The following is a 26,379-nucleotide window of genomic DNA, read 5'->3' as shown; positions in this document are numbered from 1 at the left end:
CATTTGCATTCAAGGGACAGTATCCTATATTTTTTACATAACTGTATGTAATAGACACTACTACAAACAACAAGATTACCATATACTGATAGCAATATTAAAAATCTTCAAACACTTGCAAATAAAATAGGGTTAGCTATATTTTAAATATAGATGAACCACCATTACAACCGTAAAACACAATACCCCATCATTAACATATGAAAAGAACCTTTACACAAACTGGACAAAGCTGGAGATGGTACTCACATGAAACTCATTGGCTTTGCGAGGAGTAAGAAAATTACTTACATTTTCTTACAACACAAGACAAAATAAACCTATTGGTTAAACAATGGACTATCTAACTAGAGACAAAATCAAATATTTTTATTTATAATGTGAGTGTCTAATGAACCTTTCATAAAATATACAACGAAATTACATTTAGAAGAAGTCGGCATCATATATTTAGCATATGATAAATGCATATTGATTACTTTATTCAAACACAATAGCGCATATTTATTAATTAGATATGTTCAACATTAAACACAACATTAATTTTTAAGAAAAAGGAACATTGTTGACAAACATATTAAACATGGACTGTAGAGATTTGCACTTGCCTAGAAATATCCTATGCATGAAAACATTTTGCTTTCGTTCGTTGATTCAACCAGACATCCAGCAAAAGAGAATGTGTTGGTCTTTATCAGCTACGGGTCAACAATGTAACATGATGCAAATAATACATATTCGCAAGCTTTTTAAAATTGCATGCAGTCACAAACGTTTTTAACGTGCACAAATATTGCGGGACTACGCAATCCAATCACACGTTTTTTTAACTTTACATGTGCCGTCTTAACATGGCGCTTCCTTGATCACGTAAGAACGCCATCCAATGAAAGGCACATTATTGATCACGTAAGAACGCCCAAAAAAAAAAGGCGCATCCTTGATCGCGTCAAAACGCAATCCAATAAAAGGCATATTCCTGATCACGTAAGAACGTCAGTCAATACAAGGAATCATTGGACAGCCTGGCAGGTGACGTCTTAAGCAACATGGCGCATCCGAGATCGCTGAAAAACCGCAGACAATACAAGGACTCAGTGACATCTTGGCATATCATTAAGAAACGTATTTATATTTTAGGAACTAGTATGTGTGTAGATTGCTATCTAGGAATGTCACCAAATCATGAATCATCTTTTCGGACTTGACTGTCCCTTGAACTATAGCTATGGTGTATATCTTTAACATTTAAAAGATACACATGAGAAATACATATGCCATTGATGTTTTAAGATATCTTTGGATTGTTGTTGAATAACAATAGTTATACATGTATTGATTAAACGTGTCATTTATTCAAGTTTAATTATGGTCAGCCTACCTATAGCCATATATGGGAGGAGATGTATTTTGTTAACATATTAGTTAACTAATATTCATCATCTACATTATTTGTATTACACACAGAGATTGATTTGGTTACACTTTGACAATAATATAGATTAGAAAATGAAATACAGGTGCTGTCAACATTACAATAAGATTGTTTATTAATAAAACTATATGTCCTTGTTCTTGTAAAAAGGACAAAAACGCTTTACAAATGGAAATACATTCATTTACAATAGTGATCAACATCACTTAAAGGGACATTATTTTGTTTTTAAAAAGAGCATACACATAGTCAATACTATTTAAATAAAATGAACACTTTACAGGGATTATATCATTGTATCAATACTCAGATCATTTGGTAAAGGTGCATCAATTCATGCAGAGTTTATAAATACACACATGGATATGAACATTTAAATATACATATATACACAAATACAAAAATATATATACATATATAAAGAAATTACTCTGCTAATCATAATCAGGCAATGATAGAGCTAAGAGAAAATAATATAAACACAAATAATAAGATTACATTGGAGATGTTAATCTTAAAGTCATTTACTATTGTCTTACATATATGATTTCATTATAACAAATAGATTTGTTAGGTCCCTTTAAGGATAAACAACATAAACTAGAGCTTGCAAAAAATAACAGGAAGAATGAGGACAAATATTTGTGAAATAAAATTTATTTTATTAGTATGTAAGAAAACATACACAACGTTTATAAATAATCTTGTAAAAATAAGGAATATATGAGCCATATGACAAGGTAACACAGTGCATCACAGTCCATGAAGAGAGTTGCCAAGGGCCAGCATAGCCCCATTGGAGACACATGACAAGGTAACACAGTGCATCACAGTCCATGAAGAGAGTTGCCAAGGGCCAGCATAGCCCCATTGGAGACACATGACAAGGTAACACAGTGCATCACAGTCCATGAAGAGAGTTGCCAAGGGCCAGCATAGCCCCATTGGAGACACATGACAAGGTAACACAGTGCATCACAGTCCATGAAGAGAGTTGCCAAGGGCCAGCATAGCCTCATTGGAGACACATGACAAGGTAACACAGTGCATCACAGTCCATGAAGAGAGTTGCCAAGGGCCAGCATAGCCCCATTGGAGACACATGACAAGGTAACACAGTGCATCACAGTCCATGAAGAGAGTTGCCAAGGGCCAGCATAGCCCCATTGGAGACACATGACAAGGTAACACAGTGCATCACAGTCCATGAAGAGAGTTGCCAAGGGCCAGCATAGCCCCATTGGAGACACATGACAAGGTAACACAGTGCATCACAGTCCATGAAGAGAGTTGCCAAGGGCCAGCATAGCCTCATTGGAGACACATGACAAGGTAACACAGTGCATCACAGTCCATGAAGAGAGTTGCCAAGGGCCAGCATAGCCTCATTGGAGACACATGACAAGGTAACACAGTGCATCACAGTCCATGAAGAGAGTTGCCAAGGGCCAGCATAGCCCCATTGGAGACACATGACAAGGTAACACAGTGCATCACAGTCCATGAAGAGAGTTGCCAAGGGCCAGCATAGCCCCATTGGAGACACATGACAAGGTAACACAGTGCATCACAGTCCATGAAGAGAGTTGCCAAGGGCCAGCATAGCCCCATTGGAGACACATGACAAGGTAACACAGTGCATCACAGTCCATGAAGAGAGTTGCCAAGGGCCAGCATAGCCTCATTGGAGACACATGACAAGGTAACACAGTGCATCACAGTCCATGAAGAGAGTTGCCAAGGGCCAGCATAGCCCCATTGGAGACACATGACAAGGTAACACAGTGCATCACAGTCCATGAAGAGAGTTGCCAAGGGCCAGCATAGCCCCATTGGAGACACATGACAAGGTAACACAGTGCATCACAGTCCATGAAGAGAGTTGCCAAGGGCCAGCATAGCCCCATTGGAGACACATGACAAGGTAACACAGTGCATCACAGTCCATGAAGAGAGTTGCCAAGGGCCAGCATAGCCTCATTGGAGACACATGACAAGGTAACACAGTGCATCACAGTCCATGAAGAGAGTTGCCAAGGGCCAGCATAGCCCCATTGGAGACACATGACAAGGTAACACAGTGCATCACAGTCCATGAAGAGAGTTGCCAAGGGCCAGCATAGCCTCATTGGAGACACATGACAAGGTAACACAGTGCATCACAGTCCATGAAGAGAGTTGCCAAGGGCCAGCATAGCCTCATTGGAGACACATGACAAGGTAACACAGTGCATCACAGTCCATGAAGAGAGTTGCCAAGGGCCAGCATAGCCCCATTGGAGACACATGACAAGGTAACACAGTGCATCACAGTCCATGAAGAGAGTTGCCAAGGGCCAGCATAGCCTCATTGGAGACACATGACAAGGTAACACAGTGCATCACAGTCCATGAAGAGAGTTGCCAAGGGCCAGCATAGCCTCATTGGAGACACATGACAAGGTAACACAGTGCATCACAGTCCATGAAGAGAGTTGCCAAGGGCCAGCATAGCCTCATTGGAGACACATGACAAGGTAAAAGAGTGCAACAGGCACAACAAAAAACTCATAAAAAGGCCAAATGGCAACAATATAAATACAAATTCAACATGTGGACAGAGGATTATTATCTGCCACCATGGAGCATATCCAGATCCTCCACTTACTGGTCATCCTCTTCATTGTCCTGTGCATGTCCAGCTCCAGATTCAGGCCTTGAACGTAATTGCATAATTTCACGCAGAGTCAAGTCCTGAACCCGGAGCTGGGCCTGCATGGTGTCGTTCATCCCTCTCAGGACAGCTGCGTTCCTCAACACGGCCTGCTCTACTCTTGCTATCCCTTCTAGCATGAGCCATGCTGAGTCACAGCCTAAAATAAAATAAAAATTAATATTAAGGATAATTACACAACAGAATAAAAGATTTTAATACATACATTGTCATCATAAAGACAAATAATTATTTACATCAATTATTTTTCATATATTCTTTACACATGAATTAGGTTATTCAGACAGACAGAAATCATTAAAGGCTCATGTTACTCAAACATGTTGAACCCTTTAATTGGTTTTAGATGATCCACTTATACAGCTTGAGTGTATCAAATCTTGTTAAAGGATTTACATTGTACTTACATTAGCAATTTAAAAATTCAATTTAGACTGTGGTAGGCACACATATCCTTAAACATTTTGGCATTGAGGACAAGCTGTGTAAACATAGCAACCAGAAGAAATTACATTCCCACTGGGTTAGACAAGAGATAATGTATCCACATTTGGACATAAAATTTTGTATCCAAGTAGTGGTGTTTGGTATATGTAGTGATATCCAATTAAAGGGACACTGAACCTAAATATTTAATGGACTGATTCAGATAGAGCATGACATGACAAATCTTTAGAAATTACACATATTCATTATATGTTTTAATTGTCAAGCTATATTTTGAATGCAAGAATGTTGGTTTTTATGGAAGCCAATATTTGTTGATGAACCTTGTTTGTGCATGCTGGTTGATGGATACATTCATCCAACAATAAAGAAATGATGGCCACATTTATTTTATTGTTTAAACTAATTATAGGAATAAGTTGTTTTCAATTAATATATCAAGAGAATGACGAATAATTCATAAGAGTATTCTATTATACATTGGCTTAACATTGCATGCTGGATTTGAATCACAATTTAACCAATTTAACTTCACTGTACCTTTAAGTATCTTATAAAGTGTATTTAGAATGATACTTACAGCTGTGCCTGGGAAGGACAATCTGACACCCAGGACAATGAAGGTTTAAACAGGGGGGAGGGATGGGATTGGCTCGGGGAGGGATGGGAATGGCTTGGGGAGTGGTGAGCTGCTGCTCCAGGGTAGGCCGTACAGCTGGGGAGTGGGGAGTTTGGGTCTGGGCAGCTGTACGGGCCAGAATACGGGGAGAGCGGCGAAGGGGGGTGTATGGGCGTTTTTTGGGAGGGACAGGATATGAAATATGGGAAGGGCTGGCAGTGGTCGGGGCATGGTCATGGGTTTGGTGATGGGAAGGGCTCTGGGTGTGTGCAGAGGTGTGGCCATGGTCAGGGGTGTGTGCACGGGGAGGGGTCTGTGACTGGGCAGGGGCGGAATCCAGATGACCAGAAGTGGTGGATCCATCTGAAAATGTAAAATAAATATATTAACATCTCATACATCCTGACATCAAATCAACGCATTTAAAATTGATTATGTTTTCAATATACCTCGAAGTGTGTTTGAATCTGTAAACTATTCTGAAATGAGGATATGGTATCTATATAGGCACTCAGATGAATCTCAATGACTGTCTGTACAATGTGAAACTTATTATTGTGTTTTGGCATGGAATATGCATGTGACATAATGATGGCATGAATTATATATTCTTAAAAAAATATATACAAGCAGATTTTCATGCTGCCTGATATAGAAAGGGGGCAGTAGTGTATTTGAACAGACAAATAATATTCCTTTTTAAAGGGAAAAAGCTGTAGACTTTGAATGTCTTCAATAAAATGATTTCAAAAAAAGAAACATGTTGGAAACATGATAGATATATTTCACATACCATCAGACTCCAAGGCAGCCTCTTCCTCCTCCATCCCACATGTGACATCAATCTCTGTAAAACATAACATGTTGTGTACACCTTAAGATCAGATATTATAACATATGTTACTGTTGCTCAAATACGCACATCAATGTTGCATTAAAGATATACACACACAAAGTTATGATTTACATCATTTTGATGGAGCATACAAATGACAATAGATTTGTTATTGTCAATAAATCAGAATATTAATGTATTGTTTGTCTTAATGTTAAATTCATAAAAGCATAGTACATAGAACATTTAAGATTTCTCATGTGTGTATCACTTGATGACTGTTGTTAAAAAAAAATAATTTAAAAAAACATATGTTAGACATCTTATGAATAACAAATGTGTAGAATAATAAAGTAGAAATTATTAATCGCTCAATATAAAAAATAAATATATAATCAGAAGATAAATTCTATGATTTTTTATAATGTTATGCTTCATCGGAATCATGATCATAATATTGATTAGCAATACACCTTCAATTACATATAAATGAGTCAATGGACTTACCAGGAGACCGCAAAGGCGGCTCTATGTCACTGCTGGATTCCTGTGGGCTCCCCACACCAACTCTCTCTATGAATGATATAGATATATATTATTAAACACATTTTGGATATCACTAAATCACATCTGTCTAGAATTTTAACATTAATCAACTTTAAAATGTGAAGAATAGAGCAGTCATTACACCAGAAAATGCTTGATTGAATCAAGGGGATTCTGTAAACATATCTGTATTCAACATATGTTTAATGTCAGACTACATTAGACATCAAATTCATCTCAGATGCTGCTATTGCATATCTAAATATACCCAATGATCAATGTTCTTAACCCTTTAAGGACACAGCTTTCACTTAGCTCAATTGTTTTATGACGGAATAATTCCGTCATATGTCCTTAAGAAGTTACAAGAATACACACAAACCACATATTGAGGAGCATCTGTTGACAAATCTAAACAAACATGTGTCACATCGAGCCATTTTTTCAATGTACAGTAATCTTGTTTAGGACACAACACATATTTATCACAATACATAACAAACTTTATTATTACAAATATGTAATCATGGTGCTGTTAGAGTATGCAGATATATATAAAGTAACTCCAACAGATAATTAGATTTATATATCAATAGTTTTTAATAAAAATAATGTAATGATGAATGAATCTATTTTGTCTTAAAGGGACACTGACATGATTAATTTAAATAATTGATTTCTATGTTCAAACTGTAAAAAATGATTTAACATTGACTCCTATTATAATTCGAATGTTGTTCGATATTAATCTTAAAGGCAGATAAGGAATATTGGATTCAATAAATATTGTTTGTTGAAGGTATCCACCAATCATCAATATAAACCCAGGTTGGTCAACAAATATTTAGATGCACATAAACGTACTTTATTTATTTTAAAATACATTTAGCAATAGAATATGTCACATATGATGATAGTATTATATTTTATGTTTATTAATATTGCATACTGTATGTGAAAGACAATATTAATAATTGTAGTTCAGTATCCCTTTAATCTAAAATTAAATAGATTCCACAATGTTGTTGTTTGTTAATGAATTATCTACTCCATATGTTGATGTAATGAATGGTATTGAGCATGCAATTAAAATCAAATATGTTATTTAAGTATATCCGAATAATTATATAATTTTCATCTATTAAATAGACATTACATATAAATATAGAACAATGTGTATTTAGTATGTAATGTTCATTCCATGTTTCTAAGACAAATGTCAATTAAAATGAGACATACCATACTGTGACAAGCCCTGGCTTGAGGATCCAGCAGCCACATCCATATCTGTAATATATTAAATGAGGATTGCATATCATTAATACTAATCATGCCATGTTTAAAATATTTACATTAATAACAAATCAATAGAAAAATATTAATCCTTTGGTAGTCCCATGAGTTAATAGTTTCCGCAATTAAATGAATGATAAATATATCCTGGACTCTTATTTTCAATCAGTTGTGTTGTTTACTGTATCTTTAAGAATATATGCTTGTTATTACATAATCATCAATTGATGGCCATATGTTATAATTTATTAGTATTATTCGTTTTTTATTAGATATAATATTTAAAATAAGAATACTGTATTCTTCACTAATCTAAGATTTTCCATTTAATTTTTAACAACATGTATAAAGCAATGCCACTTTCCGCAAACCCATGTTAACGTGGATGAGAAATGCCATTTTCGCGATCATTGCGCAATGATTCCAAGCGGAATTACGCATCCGTCATTTGACCAACATGTATAAAGCAATGCCACTTTCCGCAAACCCATGTTAACGTGGATGCGAAATTAGATTTCCGCTCTGTGACGCATATTCTGTAGAGCGCAATAAACATCATTCCAATTTCATGTATCACTAATGTAAAATCAGATATCTAAACATCATATGTAGTGTATGTTGTGAGATCTGTATAGGTTTAGTATCTGACTAAATACACATTTTGGATTTTTAACATTATAAATATTATATGAAGTTGGATAATTACCTGGTTCAGATTCTCTATCGGGTCCTCCCAGGCCACCGGACGGAGAAGCATCTGCCCTGTCCCCCGCGTCAGGACTTTCAGATCCCGCAGCTGGGAGGGAAGAAGAGGAGGCCGAGGATGGCGAGGATCTAAATCTTTTGGGGACCCGGAGATTGAGGAGCTCGCATAAAGTCACCTCATAAGGGAGTAGGTACAGTTTCCGCGGGGCCTTTCTTTGGCCCCCTCTTTTACGGGCTTGTACCCAGTCCCTTATGAGGTTGACTTTTTTCGATAAACGCAACCTCATATCTCCGAATCTCCTCATGATCTGATCCTGGGTCCTCTGGACGTCACACACCAATCTAACCGCATTGGTGATAGACTCCCAGAGGGCCTTCTTAACAGGCGCATCTGTCGAGCTCCTCTTGTTCCCAAACAGCTGGGGATAAAAGTCCTTGACGGCGTGGACCAGTGCAGCGCTCTCCTCCTTGGTGAACCTGGGAACTGACATGCCTGCTCGGTTGGCTACTAAATATATTATAATAATATTAATATATAAGACTGCCTGCATGCATTAGAGAACTGACAAAGATGGCAACGTGTAATGGACTTTTATATGGTGAAGTAAACATGAGATGCACCATGGGACAATTTATCTGTACATCTGATTGGATAAAAGTTTGAAATATTGTTATAATGTCTGTGAGACCATCCTGACTCAAGTTGTGTTTGTGTGATGAACTCTGATTGGCCGTTCCTTAATGTTTCATATCTTAGTAACTTCCTTACACATACCGCTTGGTGGTGCTGTAACTTCATTTTTCATGTAGACTTATTTGTAACTCATGGGCCTGTCATGCGGATATGTGTGACGCAGATTTAATATCCGTGATCCGTGAAATATTAATGATTAAATACTCTTTAAAATCTCATCCTGTCACATTATTAATGTTGTAGACATTTCTCGGTTTAATAACGGTCTGTTTCTTTAATACAAATACACATTTAATATTGTATGTCTTTATTGTTCTTTAAATAAATTGATTGTGAAGTATTGACATTGCTCTATTAAATGTATTTATAATGCACATTGATTGTGTGCTATTGCGTGACATTACACTAATGTTTAAATATGCTAATCTGGTGTTTGAAGATGCGTTTCCAACGCAATATTTATTAATGTTAAAATTCCGGGAAGAATGTCAGTAACTTTGATAATCTGTTTATAAATGTTAAACTACAGCTTTGTTATTCGCAAATAAACCTCGAGCTTGTATTTCTCTGAAGTGCTCATATATGTTATTGTGCAATGGCGTCTTTAGTTTTAAAGAGACATTACAAACAATTGTATCAAATGATCTGTAGAGATAGAAGATTGTTTAGACTTTAAAATGTAAATCATTTTCTCTTAGTATTTATATATCCTCAACATAAGAAATTTAAATGCACATGGTTGAGCCAATCACATAAGGCATCTCTGTGCATCCACCAATCTTCATCTACTGAGCCTATCTCGATATGCTTTTCAAGCAAAGTATGTCAAGATAGGAAGAGAAGTAAATACACTATTTCAAGCTCTTAAAGGGACACTGTCCAAACAAATTTACCATTGGTGATTGAGCATTAAATTTTAATCAACTTTATTATTTAATACGATTATCAAATGTTAAGTTATCTTGTTATGTTTCTTTGAAAATCAATAATGATATTTTATATTACGGACAATTGTTTAATAAAAACCTGGGTTGTCCTTGACGATTGTTGCATCAATTATTCCAAACAATCAAGTTCTGTCCAGAGTACTGAAGCAAATAAATTAGCTATTTACTGCCTTATTTCTAAAGTAATGATAGCAACATCACAATGAGCATTCATAATATGAGACAAGTTTTAAAGTTGATTAAAATAGAATACTCATTCAGAATGTATAAATCATTGTTTTTTTAAATGGCTACCTTTAAGTATATTTTGAGTTCATGTCCCTTTAAATAAACATTTCACAATAATGCTTAATATATCATAAACCTAGGCACCTTCCTTTTGCTAAATGAGTCTAACATATGAGTAAAGCAAATTTAGATTAACTTCTAGATTGTTTTACACACTGACTGAAATATATTTATTAAATGAGGTATTTTTTAGCCTTCAGCGTAGAGGGACATTAAGCTATATGTTATGTATGCATTTTGTATCATAATCTTATATTTGACCAACTTAATATGTTTTGTTATTCAATCATTATATTGTAATTATATATATTCGTGGATTAAATACATCTCTACATAGGCTATTTTGATGCTGATTGTTGTTTGCATATAGATGCCTTATATCATTCACTAAGATATGTGCATTTATTTTTATTTTAACAAGTATATTTAAAGACTGAATGTAATTCTATAGTACATTCTAAATATGTTTAAATTCTTGTATGATATTTGTAACAATGTATACAAAATATACATTTTGAATGACCCCTTTAAGGACCCAAACATATTGTATTTTTATTTAACATTGACAAAATAAACTAAAGGGGAAATTACATTCTATATAGATATTTGATGTCTAACCCAAGAGGTAAGATTGTAATAAATACATAATATTACTAAGTATAGTTAAATGACTCCACTAGAAAATTACATAGATTAACCTGGCATCCAATAACTAATTATTAAAAATTATAAAGTTAAATGACCTACCATTTATAAATGTAATAATTGTAAAATATTTTCTAATAATGTTTTGAGATACCTAAGGAAGATACATGATCTTATACAATTCTTTTTACATTCAACAACACTGTCACTTTCATGTAATTGAACCACTTCACCTTATTAAATGTTAAAACAATCATAATATTAATACATATCCTAAATATTTTTAATATATACTTTTTCAATATAAAAGCATTGAAGAATATGACTCCCCAATTAATGTTAAAATATATCTTTTAATATTCTCTGAAGAATTTTATTTTCTACTATTAATGCATTATTTTCTCTTATGCATGTGCTTGTCAAATAGCCAACTACCAGTCATGGGAGTCCAAGTTTTATTTATTTACAGATTATATTGATATATATTAGAATCTGCTAAAAAAAAAATATATATTTAATAGAAAATAAATAAATATTCCATGAAGTCATCAGATGCCAATCTGAAATGACAAATAATAAAAATGGAACAAAGTTAATACACACGTTGTAAAATATTCATAAAATACATTTAAAATCATATGGTGTCTATGCTCTAACTTTGATCAACATTTTTTAAAGATAATCATTACATTCATTTTAAATTAATGAAATACATACACCATTATATTGTTGATTAAAAATAATATTTAAATTTCAAAAATTAAATTTATACATAATAATGTATATCACATGTAAACAATATATGTATGCTGAACATAAATGTAATATTTCATGTCCATTCAAATACCTCTATATCAACTATAATATGTATTCCTTTTTCTGATTGTGATCCCTAAATATCTAATTAAGAACTAAATATGACTAATGTATGTAAGCTACTAATATTCTACAGTCTTCACTAGCATGCATTGGTACACCAACCTGGACAATGCATGGTCTTTGAAAGTCAATTCAGGGGTAAACAGTTGATCTTCAATAGGTGTCTTATTCATCAGTTCATTAAATAGAGGACTGGGAAATACCATCTAAAAAAGTAAAATCATCTAAGTGTCTGATTGTGATCCCTAAATATCTAATTAAGAACTAAATATGACTAATGTATGTAAGCTACTAATATTCTACAGTCTTCACTAGCATGCATTGGTACACCAACCTGGACAATGCATGGTCTTTGAATGTCAATTCAGGGGTAAACAGTTGATCTTCAATAGGTGTCTTATTCATCAGTTCATTAAATAGAGGACTGGGAAATACCATCTACAAAATAGAAAATCATCTAAGTGTCTCCAATAGGATGTCTCCACAGCCTTATTCTATCAAATAGTTTGCACTTACCATGTGAACATGTCTTTGTATGGTTTTCAAGGTCAGCAGAATTTAAATATGCCAGACATGATCCCATTGGTATACTTCAATTTCAATCTTGGCTTTTTCCCCACTGTCAGTCTTGGAAATCTTCACTGTCAGGCTTCAAATTGTTCCCTTTCAGTCTTTATATTAAGTCATCTCCCTAATGTAAGAAATTATATATAAAGATTTCATACAAGTGTGTGAATCAGTTCTGTACCCCTCTCCCACCCCCCATTTCATAATAAATATCTATCACTAGCTTACTAAGCCTGTGTATGAACCTGTGTTATTTTCTATCAAGTGTGAAGATGAGTCATATTGAGCAGAACAAACCTCTGTGTGACATTGAACCATAGTCATTCTAGAGTATCCCTTTCTGATTATGTACATAAGTAATGTGTAAACAAAGTTATATTTTTAAAAATTTATGCCATATTATGTATTTGTGTACAAATCATGCCAGCAACAGTCCATACATTTCTACTTACCATCTGATGTCCTCTATAAAAACCAGGTGGCAAAGACTCGCTATAGGACCCAATGCCCAGAGCATCACCTATATTATGAGAAATAAATATTATTATAACATTTTATCAATACTAACATGTTTGCACAATTCTCTACTTGTCATTTCCCTAGAGTTCACATCTATTGAAAATACTCCAGTGTAACTTCTATTATTTACCGTCTAAAGTGGCGGTTGATGACGTCTGCTCTGACATCAAGTCCCTCGTCCTGGAATTCCCCCTCTAGAACAGGATCATCCTCCTCATCTCTGAGGAGGTCTCTGTCCACCGGGACGGCCTGCAGCATCCCAGCCCGCTGTGCAATATTATGCAGGACGCTACAGGCTACAACGATCTTAGCCACCTTCTTTGGGTTGTACTGGAGTGCTCCTCCAGAACGGTCCAGGCACCTGAATCTCATCTTCAGGAGCCCGAACATCCTTTCAACCACCGCCCTGGTTCTCTTATGAGCCCTATTGTAGCGCTCCTCAGACACATCAGTTGGGCTACGCAAGGGGGTAATGAGCCAAGGCCGGCTCATGTACCCAGAATCACCTATAAATTTAGAACAGAACATAATTCAAACAGAATACTTAAACTAGTATATTGTTGTATAAATATATTTTTTAAAAACCATAATCCATATTAAAAGTTGTCAGAAACATAAAAAAAAAATAAAAAATTATATCTAAATCTGTATCTAGCCATTTCATCGAAGACATGCTACATATGCGTATTTCTCCTAAACCAAACCTTGTGTAAAATGCTAACTACATGTTTACATTGCATTCTCTATATGAACACTTAAGGTAAGACATGCTACATATCTGCATTTCAATAAAACTAGACATTAGCAGAAAAATAAAATGACAGGGTTAAATTGCATGAGATAATATATTGCCATTTCATCTAAGACATGCTACATATGCGTATTTCTCCTAAACCAAACCTTGTGTAAAATGCTAACTACATGTTTACATTGCATTCTCTATATGAACACTTAAGGTAAGACATGCTACATATCTGCTTTTCAATAAAAATAGACATTAGCAGAAAAATACAATGACAGGGTTAAATTGCATGAGATAATATCTTGCCATTTCATCTAAGACATGCTACATATGCGTATTTCTCCTAAACCAAACCTTGTGTAAAATGCTAACTACATGTTTACATTGCATTCTCTATATGAACACTTAAGGTAAGACATGCTACATATCTGCATTTCAATAAAAATAGACATTAGCAGAAAAAGACAATGACAGGGTTAAATTGCATGAGATAATATCTTGCCATTTCATCTAAGACATGCTACATATGCGTATTTCTCCTAAACCAAACCTTGTGTAAAATGCTAACTACATGTTTACATTGCATTCTCTATATGAACACTTAAGGTAAGACATGCTACATATCTGCATTTCAATAAAAATAGACATTAGCAGAAAAAGACAATGACAGGGTTAAATTGCATGAGATAATATCTTGCCATTTCATCTAAGACATGCTACATATGCGTATTTCTCCTAAACCAAACCTTGTGTAAAATGCTAACTACATGTTTACATTGCATTCTCTATATGAACACTTAAGGTAAGACATGCTACATATCTGCATTTCAATAAAAATAGACATTAGCAGAAAAAGACAATGACAGGGTTAAATTGCATGAGATAATATCTTGCCATTTCATCTAAGACATGCTACATATGCGTATTTCTCCTAAACCAAACCTTGTGTAAAATGCTAACTACATGTTTACATTGCATTCTCTATCTGAACACTTAAGGTAAGACATGCTACATATCTGCATTTCAATAAAAATAGACATTAGCGTCGGTAAATAACAAATGGTTAAATTTAATCCTATAGCTGAACATGACGCTAACAGTTAAAAAATACAGGGGCAATTGTCAAAATAATTAACCATGTTGTGCACAAATACTCACCAACGAGATAACCAGGGGGCATTTGTCTTTCCTCAAACTGTCTCCACAGGGACGACAGAGAGAGGATGCGGGCATCATGACAAGCACCTCCAAAATTCGCATACACATGCATAATCCTCATCCGTGCGTCACAAACATACTGCACGTTGAGGCTATGAAAATGTTTGCGATTTCTGAAGGGCAAGTCATCAATTGGAGCACGCAGCGCAATGTGGGTACAATCAATGGCTCCCAAGACATTGGGCAATTGAGCAATATCAAAGAATTCCCGCTTCAGGCGCCTCCAATCACCATCATTCTGTGGGAATCCTATGTATTGCTTACTGATACGTACCATGGCGTTCAGAAAGTTATCAAACACCCCAGAGAATGTACCTTGAGCCAGGCCATGCATGTACAGTTCTCCGGATTGAAAACTCCCGGAGGCCAGGACGTATAGACAGCTTAGCATCTTACTCATGGGGGGAACAGCAGTCCTTATTTGTATACGTGGCTCCAAATGAGGTTTAAGAAGCTCGTAAAGGCCAATGAGCTGTTCGCGATCGAGCCGATACTTATCAAAAACCTCAAAGTCACTCATGTTTTCCAAGGTGGGTCTCACCCTGTAGACACGAGGACCTCGAACCAGACGACCCCTTCGTCTCGGTCTGAGCCGCCGAGGCTGCCTGATTCGACCAACAGCTAGTTCGCCAATAGCACCACCAGCAGCGTCTACCATGTCATCGTCATCCATCTTTCAAAACAGCGTAACAAGGTAAGCACTTGATCTGATGTGGATCACAAGTGATGCATTGGCCATGTTGTTTGGGGGATTTATAGTACAATTAGTCCAATGGTAGTGAGTTTGTAATGATTGCTGATTGTATTCACCTGTTTGTATGTGAGCGGCGCGAATGCTTTCACAGTGGGCGTTTATTTGTTGTTTGCTGAAATGTTATTTTCAAACAATGATTCTCAATGTGAAAGTGTCAAATATCACACATACAGTGCATGTTTGTAATGTTTGTTCATATGCGTAATCAATATTTCCTAAACGCGATGTTATAGTAACAAGCACACGTCCAGGCTAACATGAATGAAAGTGCATAGTTGTGTATAATGTGCATCAAATGTGATCGATCAATGTTGCTGCAATATTGTTTGTAAATGATAAAGGAACATCTGCCATCTGTAGGATTGTATATATAAGTTATTGCCGAGCTGTCAATATTGTATGCGTCCCTTTAAAATCGCAATAATAATTCAGAACTTCCCGTCTGCCATCTGTAGTATTATATATATAAGTGATTGCCGAGCTGTCAATATTGTACGCGTCCCTTTAAAATCGCAATAATAATTCCGAACTTCCCGTCTGCCATCTGTAGTATTGTATATATAAGTGATTGCCGAGCTGTAAAATATTGTACGCGTCCCTTTCAAATCGCAATAATAATTCCGAAATTCCCGTCTGCCATCTGTAGTATTGTATATATAAGTGATTGCCGAGCTGTAAAATATTGTACGCGTCCCTTTCAAATCGCAATAATAATTCCGAAATTCCCGTCTGCCATCTGTAGTATTGTATATATAAGTGATTGCCGAGCTGTCAATATTGTATGCGTCCCTTTCAAATGGCACTAATACTGAATAACTTCCGGCTGTCATCTGTAGTATTGTATATATAAGTGATTGCCGAGATGTGAATATTGTACGCGTCCCTTTCAAATCGCACTAATACTGAATAACTTCCGGCTGTCATCTGTAGTATTGTATATATAAGTGATTGCCGAGATGTGAATATTGTACGCGTCCCTTTAAAATCGCAATAATAATTCCGAACTTCCCGTCTGTCATCTGTAGTATTATATATATAAGTGATTTTCGATCTGACGATATTGTATGCGTCCCATAAAAATTGCACGAATACTGAATAACTTCCGGCTGCCATCTGTAGTATTATATATATATAATTGATGTGCGATCTGACAATATTTCTGAATTGTCCCATTGAAATCTCCATAATAATGCTGTTCAAAAGTGTGTTTTACGTATATGTTGTATTGTAGTATTGAGTGTTAAAGTTCCTAAAGGGGCGGTACAGTGGTGAATCTGTGATGTGTATGGTTGAATCTTGTAATGACGTCATGATATTATTAACCTGCCTATGTAGTTGTGAAATCCTCATTGTGTTGTTGTATTGTGCTACATTGTTATTGTGTGCTGAATAAAATCTAAATGTGTGCTTTGTGGTTGCGTGATGGGTGATGCGTGTTATGTACATGTACGTATATATTGTGATTGTGTCCCACATATGCTGACTTCTATATAGCGGTCTGGCATTGTTGTTCCTTCCCATAAAGTGACATCTGTAATCTGGTGTAATGATGTTATTGTTGTAGGTAATTCCTAATGGTTTCTGGTGATGGAATCATGATGTTAAAAGTACAGTAAAATCCATATGTTGTGTTTTGTGATTCCTCGAGAGAATGTAATGTGTTTTTCCCCCATCATTTGAATGCACATGTATGAGTGAATGTTAAAAGTAATGTATGTGCATCCATGAGTGATCATGTGTTAAGCCTATGTAGATATGCAGTTGCTGCAAGCATATGAGTTGAATAACAGAAATGCAATAATAAAGGTAAATGAGAGATGTTTCCCATTGTGTAGTGTTTGTGAATCCAGAAATGTGTATTGAATTTTATTTTAATTGTAAATGTAATTTTATTGAAATAATAATGTGTTACTAGTGATGGGGATTTGTAGTTGATGTAATCTAAAAGTGTTAAAAATATTTATGGTGTGGTGAATATTTAATATTAAAAAACATAAATCCACCATAGGGAAATAGTCATTTCTTGATCTATTTATCATAGCTGGGTCTAACGCATAAAAGCATGTATTTTCTAGCGCTGGTATTTGGAGTTTTTCCGTCTACGCTATTTGCGTGCGTTAGGGAAATGAGGGTTTCGCGTGCACGAGCACGTCTTCCCAATAGAAGTCAATGGAGGCTCCAAAGATTTCTATATTTTTTTTTCTAAGACTGGTTTTCCTCGTAAAGTGAGTGACGTCATGAGCTTGTGTGAAAAAGTAACTAAATCGTGTTCTTTTTGTAATAAATAAATATTTTGTGTATGTAATGTGGTGTATATTGTTTGTATGCATCGATGAGTGTATGTTTGTGATAATGTTATTCGTTAGATGTAGGTATATGAGGGTCTTTTCCCGTATGTCCATGTAAGTCAATGGGAAAATGGATTTGTGTGGATTTTTTTCAAACACCCGAGATCTCGCAACTTTAATCCTTTGTATTTTAAAGAAAAAATAACAATTCCGAAAAATAAAGATAGTGTTGTGTTTGTATGAGTGTAAGTGTACTTTGTGTAATATTTGTTTTGTGATTCGTGGATGTTTTTTTGTGCGGTATATGTTTACTACTGGGTCTGAGGTGGCGGTAGAAAGTTGAGCGTTAGGTGTATTTTGAGTCGCGGTAAATAAACTCTAAATACCGGAGTGCGTAAAAAACCCGCGTTAGGAGCCTCTAACGCTGGTTTTGACGGCTACCGCCGAACTCTAAATCTAGGCCCTAGTGTGGTCCAGCGATATCGATAGCGCACCCTGCTTTATCAATAGCGATCCACTTATAATTTGGGCCAAAATATTTCCAACTGTAAAAATAAATATTTAAAATGTTTCATATAACATGTACAATATAAAATAACAAATAAATTACATTTTCAACATCTAGATATCCTAAGAAGACTGTCTAAACATAAAATTCTATTTATAAAATCTATTATGCAATATATTAATGTTAAATTACACATAGTATTTATCACTAGTGTACATATTAATTAAAAAAATCTAAATAGATAGAAAAGTTTAAAAAAAATAACTGATCATTGACATAACTTAAGCTGAAATTTGAGAAACTCTTTGTAAAGTGACAAACCTTCAGTCCTTAAAAAGATATGAGAAATAAACAAAATTATATGCTTTTGGAGTTGTATAAGCGTTTGGTTTGACAATGAGACAGGTAGGCATCTGAATAGATACAATTATTTTGGGAGAATTGTCATTTTAATTCCAATTATTCTACCATATAGCAAAATTTTCATCTTTTCCCATTTCTGAAGCAAATTTTTAACCTGTGATATCAAGGGAGGATAGTTAAGTTGATAAAGAGTGTCAACCCTATTCGTGAGCATCACTCCTAGATATCTCATCCCCTTCTCTGCCCAAGAGAAAGAGAAATTAAACTCCATGAGTTTTTTAGTGTGTGTTGGTAAATTGACACTAAGAGCTTCACATTTATCATTGTTAATTTTATAGCCTGAGATTGCAGCAAACTTATCTATAGTGGAGTATAATATTGGTAAGGAAATAAGTGGCTTGGTGATCGATAGGATAATATTGTCTGCAAAAAGACTAATTTTGTATTCTTTAGCATTTACGTTTATTCCTGTGATATCTGTATTTCTTCGAATGTTAGCTGCCAAAGGTTTGATACATAGAGCAAATAAAAGCGGGGAGAGAGGGCATCCCTGTCTGGTGCCATTTGAAATTTCAATGGGCTTTGATTTATACCCCGCTATTTTAACAAATGCAGAGGGATGAGAGTATATAGTGGAGATTGCCAATTGTGTCTAGTACCCTATCCAGATAGTCCCAATAAATAGGGTCAAATGCCAGAGCAAGAACCAATAAACAAACACTTTGCAGAGGTAGAGGAGGGGGAGGAATGGGTTTGCAGGATTTTCGTGCATATTACCACGCAGCTCGTATCGCTCAGACTGCATTGTGGCATAATAAAGTGGATAATATTCAATGGGTACAATTAGAGTCTGATATGGTTGGGGTAGAAGCAATATATAAACTTTTATGGACTAATAAGTCCCATAGACCCAATATATGGAAAACCTACATAGCAGTTGCACACTCCATTTCGCTATGGGACTCTCTGTCCGCTAAATTTAAGCTGATATCGGACACATCTCAGGCAATGCCATTAGTAACACTATCCACTACACTCGATTTGGGACTTCAGAATAAATGGGCTAATAGGGGGTTGTACAGAATTGCTGACACTCTGAGGGGACAGTACTTTATGGACTTTAATACATATGCTAGCCTTAGTGAACAGGATAGACCCAACTGGTACCAATACCTACAACTGAGGGCAAGAGTATTTGAGGTGATAGGTAACTCATGCAAAGGAAGCACCACATATCTAGAACAAATCTGCTTAGCCAGGCAAAGAGTGAGAGGCACCATTACTAGACTGTATACCATTTTTAACTCTCCGCTGTCTGCTTGTAAGCTTCCCTATATGCAAAAGTGGGAAGAGGAATTTAATTTTACTTGGCCTTTAGAAAAATGGAATGCTGTTTTATATAAGGGACCTTCCTTTTCCATATGTGCTCATTTAAAAGAGAATTACATGAAGACAGCATTTCGGTGGTACTTTCACCCCTCGAGACTTAATAATTTGGAGATGGGTAGAAGGAAATGTCTAAGAGGGTGTGATGCAATAGGCACTTACTCACATATGTGGTGGGATTGCCCTCAGGTAGCTAACATTTGGTTACAAACCTTCAGTTTATTGAGCGTTATTTTCGGGCGCCATTTTCGGGTATCAGCCACTCAAGCCCTTTTACATGAACCCATACCTGGATTCAATATGGCATGAAACAAATTTATATTTACCATTTTTACAATAGTCAGATTAACAATAGCCCAGTTTTGGAAAGCTGAGATCCCTAACTTTCAGCTTATTATAAATAAAATTGGATACTACTATCAAATGAGTTGCAATGCGGCTAATTTACTAGATACCGAAGAGCAGTTTATTTCCGTCTGGGAACCATGGATCATGTATTCAGAGGCCAGATCTGATAGGCAGCCTGACTGATAACTTACACTATTAAATTAAGAATATATATTGCCTAGTTAGTTTAGAGGATTGTTCAATTTGGTAGGTTTGAAAGTGTTTGAATCTGATTGTATGATGGGTCATATAGGCCCCTATAGACCTTTCTGTTGACTTGTATTCGTACTGGAAATGGGTTTGTGTAAAGTAAGAGAAGAAGATAATGTGTACCATTATGCTAGACAGTATAACATATTAATTAATAATGTGGCCTGGAAACTAAAAAAAAAAAAAAAATATGAGAAAATAGCTAGCTAGAAGGTTTTATTTAACTTAAATTGCTATTAGTACACAAAAGGCCATATTACAAGTGGAGCGCTAAATATCGCTTGAAAGTGATATTAGCGATCCGCTTAGTATTACCAGCGCAAGCAAATGTGCGCTGGTATTACAAGCTGAAAGCAGTGCTCATGTTCGCATTACTGGGAAGGATTGTGCTCACAAGAACGCGCTTCTAAAGTCTCAAATGGGAGCCATAGTGCATAAATATGTAAAATTATCTAGCGACAGCTTTAAAAATGTAAAAGATTTGATAGATTTTAGCCCTCACAGTTGCACTTACCTGGTCTCCTCTCCAGGCTCTCATGTCTTCAATTTCAAAAGCAGTATTGAACTGAATGTAGAGTGCTTCCCCTCTGGTCTTGTAGCAGTAGCGCTACATTCAGTTCAATAGCACAATCTGGCGTGCTGTAATTAGACAGTATGCCCCCGAACTGCTTTTGAAAAAAAAGACATGATCAGAAGAGCCAGGAGGAAAGAACAGGTAAGTGCTACTTTGAGGGCTAAAATCTATCAAATCTTGATTTTTAAAGCTGTCGCTAAGATAATTAACCATAAAAGGAGATTTAACAAAATCAAGTTCTGCTTGAGGTTATAAGAGCGTGATGTACTTTTGGGCTTATGCTTTGGTATTTTCAGTACTGTGGGAGGTTGACCTGGGAAAGGCAAATGGCAAATATAATTTGGCACTGGGGATGTAAAGTTTATATACTCTCACTCTCTCTCTCTCTTTCTATATTATATAGGTCAATGAAGAGAGTAGTTCACACAACCGCTAAACATAAAAGCAAACACTCTAAGTAAAATACCTCTGGCCCGTTTTAGTTAAGTCCAGTAAAGGCTGTTAAAGTAACTCTGAGAAAGCTCAGACCTTAGCAATCACAAACGGTGTCCGTGTAAAGATATGTGCGGTATATGAATGGGTCCGTGCAGGACAACCCGTGCCCACCACAGCCTTAGCTGCGCCCACTCACCGCTACCTTCGTGTCTCCAGGGACTCGGTTACACCGGGAAAGTTAGTCCGTCCGTTTCGTCAGAGGTAATCCACAAGACGCTTGGAGGCGCGTCCGCCCACGTGGTGTCCACCAGCCAATCAACGCCCGTCTCAAACACAACCGGGCTATTCCTACACCAGGGTAGAAAGTTATTAGACGGGGATCAGAGTAAAGAGTGTGCGAGCTTCCCTTCGCTCATGGAAGTCCTGGAAATGGATAGGCTTGAAATAATAAAAGTCTCCAGAGCGAAGTAAAATCCAAAAATTCTTTATTATAATCCACTTGTGGTAAAATAACATGGAAGTACCAAAAGCACTTAAAATGAAAACACACGTAAGCAACAGGCTGACATGTTTTGCCCTTATGCCGTAATCGTAGCTGACATTGTACAAACGTGTAAGTAATTTAAAGGAACATTCGTTATCTGATAGGTTAATCATTTACCAATCACAGTAGTTCAGTTCAGTGCTGTTTTTAACCTCTTATATACCATCCTGCCTTAAAGGGACAGTCTAGGCCAAAATAAACTTTCATGATTCAGATAGAGCATGTCATTTTAAACAATTTTCCAATTTACTTTTATCACAAATTTTGCTTTGTTCTCTTGGTATTCTTAGTTGAAAGCTTAACCTAGGAGGTTAATATGCTAATTTCTTAGACCTTGAAGCCCACCTCTTTCAGATTGCATTTTAACAGTTTTTCACCACTAGAGGGTGTTAGTTCACATATTTCATATAGATAACACTGTGCTCGTGCACGTGAGGTAATCTGGGAGCAGGCACTGATTGGCTAGACTGCAAGTCTGTCAAAAGAACTGAAAAAAGGGGCAGTTTGCAGAGGCTTAGATACAAGATAATCACAGAGGTTAAAAGTATATTATTATAACTGTGTTGGTTATGCAAAACTGGGAAATGGGTAATAAAGGGATTATCAATCTTTTAAAATAATAAACATTCTGGTGTAGACTGTCCCTTTAAACATATATAGACATTAAATAGAATGTAATATATAGTGTGCTTCCCTGCTAAACAGTAACAGGAAATTATACACTTTAAATTTCAATAAAGATATTGTGGGAGTATATAAAATCCATTCGGCTGGCTATTAGAAATGAAAAAGGATTTTGGAGAACTCTATTGGGGGCACAAACACCGTTGTATATAATATTATAATATAAAAGGGGTGACAATAATGTCATTAACTTGTTGGAAATTAAATATTGTATATTGTAGTGTGCTCTGCACCTAAATATTTCCAATGCCTAGTATTACAAATATATATACATACAACTTCTGGAGTATCCTCATAGGTAAATAAGTATATAAATCTTTACAAAGTTGGTCCTTTGTGAAATGATAGAAAATGGACCTTACTTGTATTTATAGAAATATATGTGATGTCCACCATCATATGTCATATTCAGAACATCAATTAAATATGTGGAGGATATATATCCAAATATATATCATATCACCAAGGCGTTGATATCATTATCACATTAGAGTTCAAATATCTTATATGTTGCAATATCCTATGTACACACTCATTCAAAACTCCTAATGTGAATGACCCAAGAACAATTGAAATTATTAAATATACTCATTTGGAATGACATAAATAACACTCAGATAGTAGAGACATAATATATGAGTATAAAGCTCAGGCGTTTGTATGAATGACTACAAGATGAGAAGATGTATAGTGTTAAACTAAATTAGATTAAATTGATTTAGATCTATTCAGGTGTAAATAAGTAGATATTCACTTCCAATAATTGATCAGGTCATATTCAGAATTAAGACCTAGGAGGACCCGTGTTTGTAACCTAAAGATCCAAAACATTTCACGTTTCCCTAGTGCCCTATCTCTGTCTCCACCCCTAGGGGGGGGGGTCCTGACCCATTCAATGGCTTGCCATTTAAGTGTATTATTTCTCTTATCATGTATATTTTTAAAGTGTTTAACCAAAGGCGTTGTTGCCTCACCTATTTTTATCGAGGACAAGTGAACTACTGTGATTGGTAAATGATTAACCTATCAGATAACAAATGTTCCTTTAAATTACTTACACGTTTGTACAATGTCAGCTACGATTACGGCATAAGGCCGAAACATGTCAGCCTGTTGCTTACGTGTGTTTTCATTTTAAGTGCTTTTGGTACTTCTATGTTATTTTACCACAAGTGGATTATAATAAAGAATTTTTGGATTTTACTTCGCTCTGGAGACTTTTATTATTTCAAACCTATCCATTTCCAGGACTTCCATGAGCGAAGGGAAGCTTGCACACTCTTTACTCTGAGCCCCGTCTAATAACTTTCTACCCTGGTGTAGGAATAGCCCGGTTTTGTTTGAGACGGGCGTTGATTGGCTGGTGGACACCACGTGGGCGGACGCGCCTCCAAGCGTCTTGTGGATTACCTCTGACGAAACGGACGGACTAACTTTCCCGGTGTAACCGAGTCCCTGGAGACACGAAGGTAGCGGTGAGTGGGCGCAGCTAAGGCTGTGGTGGGAGCACGGGTTGTCCTGCACGGACCCATTCATATACCGCACATATCTTTACATGGACACCGTTTGTGATGGCTAAGGTCTGAGCTTTCTCAGAGTTACTTTAACAGCCTTTACTGGACTTAACTAAAATGGGCCAGAGGTATTTTACTTAGAGTGTTTGCTTTTATGTTTAGCGGTTGTGTGAACTACTCTCTTCATTGACTTACTTACGGTGCATCCTGGTAGCACTGAATCACACACAGCTGTGGATTGAGCTTCTTTATACACATGGAGGGTGCTACTTTGAACTTTTATTCACTTTTGCCTGCTGCTGAGAGGAGTAATGACTGTTTGGCTATCGACAAAGTTTTCTCTACTGATGTATCGACATTTGATTTAGGAGATTTATTTGATGAAATTGAAAAATTATTAGTGAAAGAACACAAATTACAATTTGATGTGTGGACCCTAGATAAATATATTAAATTGCAAATTATTCCTAGGGGTTTAAGGGTTAACAAGTTCCCCACATTTGAGGTCAAGGAACCTGAGTTAATTGATTCTTGGAATTTGATACTTTCAGAATGCTCGTTTAGATTGATGCATTGGCTTATTTCTTATAAAACTAATCAATTGGATACCATCAGAGATAAAATAGGCACATTACAATCTGAGCTTAACAAGAGAAGGGATGATTTAGACTATTCAAGATATGATGTAATTTTAAGAAACACCTTATTGGAATCTAAGAAATTGGTATTGAACTTAAAACACTCAAAATATCTGAGGGATTCCTCAGATTATGAGAATAAGACAGTGTACAACTGGCATCATTCTCAGAATAGCCATACAGGGAGATGTTTCAACAGAAGGGGGAGGTCAAGGAGTAGAAACAGAGGTAGAGGGGGCAACAAACAGTCAGCAACTAAGGAGTCATATTATTCTGGTACCTCTGGTAGTGAAGGTGATTCAGGGGATGAAATAGGTGCCTTTAGTGGTGATAATCAATCAGTGCCCATGAAGGGCATCCTTAAGAACACTTCTAAAAATTATGACAAACAGGTTACCATAAATGCCCCAACACAAACACTGAGTACAAATAATCAGGGAGCCAAACCCAAATCCTCTACAAACACAGGATCCAAATATACCAGTAATATCAATACTGTACAATCAGGATCCACTACTAACACAGGCGTAGATCGCCAGGTATTTGAGCAGGTTTTTTACAAAACAGCAGAGAAAACAGGTATAGGACAGGAGAAACAACAAGAGAGATATTCCCTGAGGGGGAACAAAAATACCAAATACCATTAAATAATGTGATAAACTTGTCCTCCTTTAATTTAACTACCTTACAACAGAGAGTACTCAGTTATGGTTTAAATTTTGCCCCTACATGCAGCTTTAACTTATTCCAAACCATGCTTGACATAAATAAACTTATTTGCAACATCACCTTGAAGAAACATTATAGTGATGTTGATACAGAATATAGTGAAGCTATGGGGGGGAGAATTTTGACAGTTCAACCTAAGTCCTCAATTTTTGAGGAAAATTGTGATGTAACTGCACTAGATAGTTTGATGAGACAAGGTGTTTGTATGGATGATGACAATACCAGCAACAGTTTCAATGGCTTCAGGAATGTTTCTGAGTTTTATCCTATTCA

This window comes from Bombina bombina, chromosome 6, assembly GCF_027579735.1.
Source record: "Bombina bombina isolate aBomBom1 chromosome 6, aBomBom1.pri, whole genome shotgun sequence".
Taxonomy (NCBI): domain Eukaryota; kingdom Metazoa; phylum Chordata; class Amphibia; order Anura; family Bombinatoridae; genus Bombina; species Bombina bombina.
The sequence above is the reverse complement of the archived record's forward strand: the minus strand, read 5'-3'. Positions refer to the sequence as shown.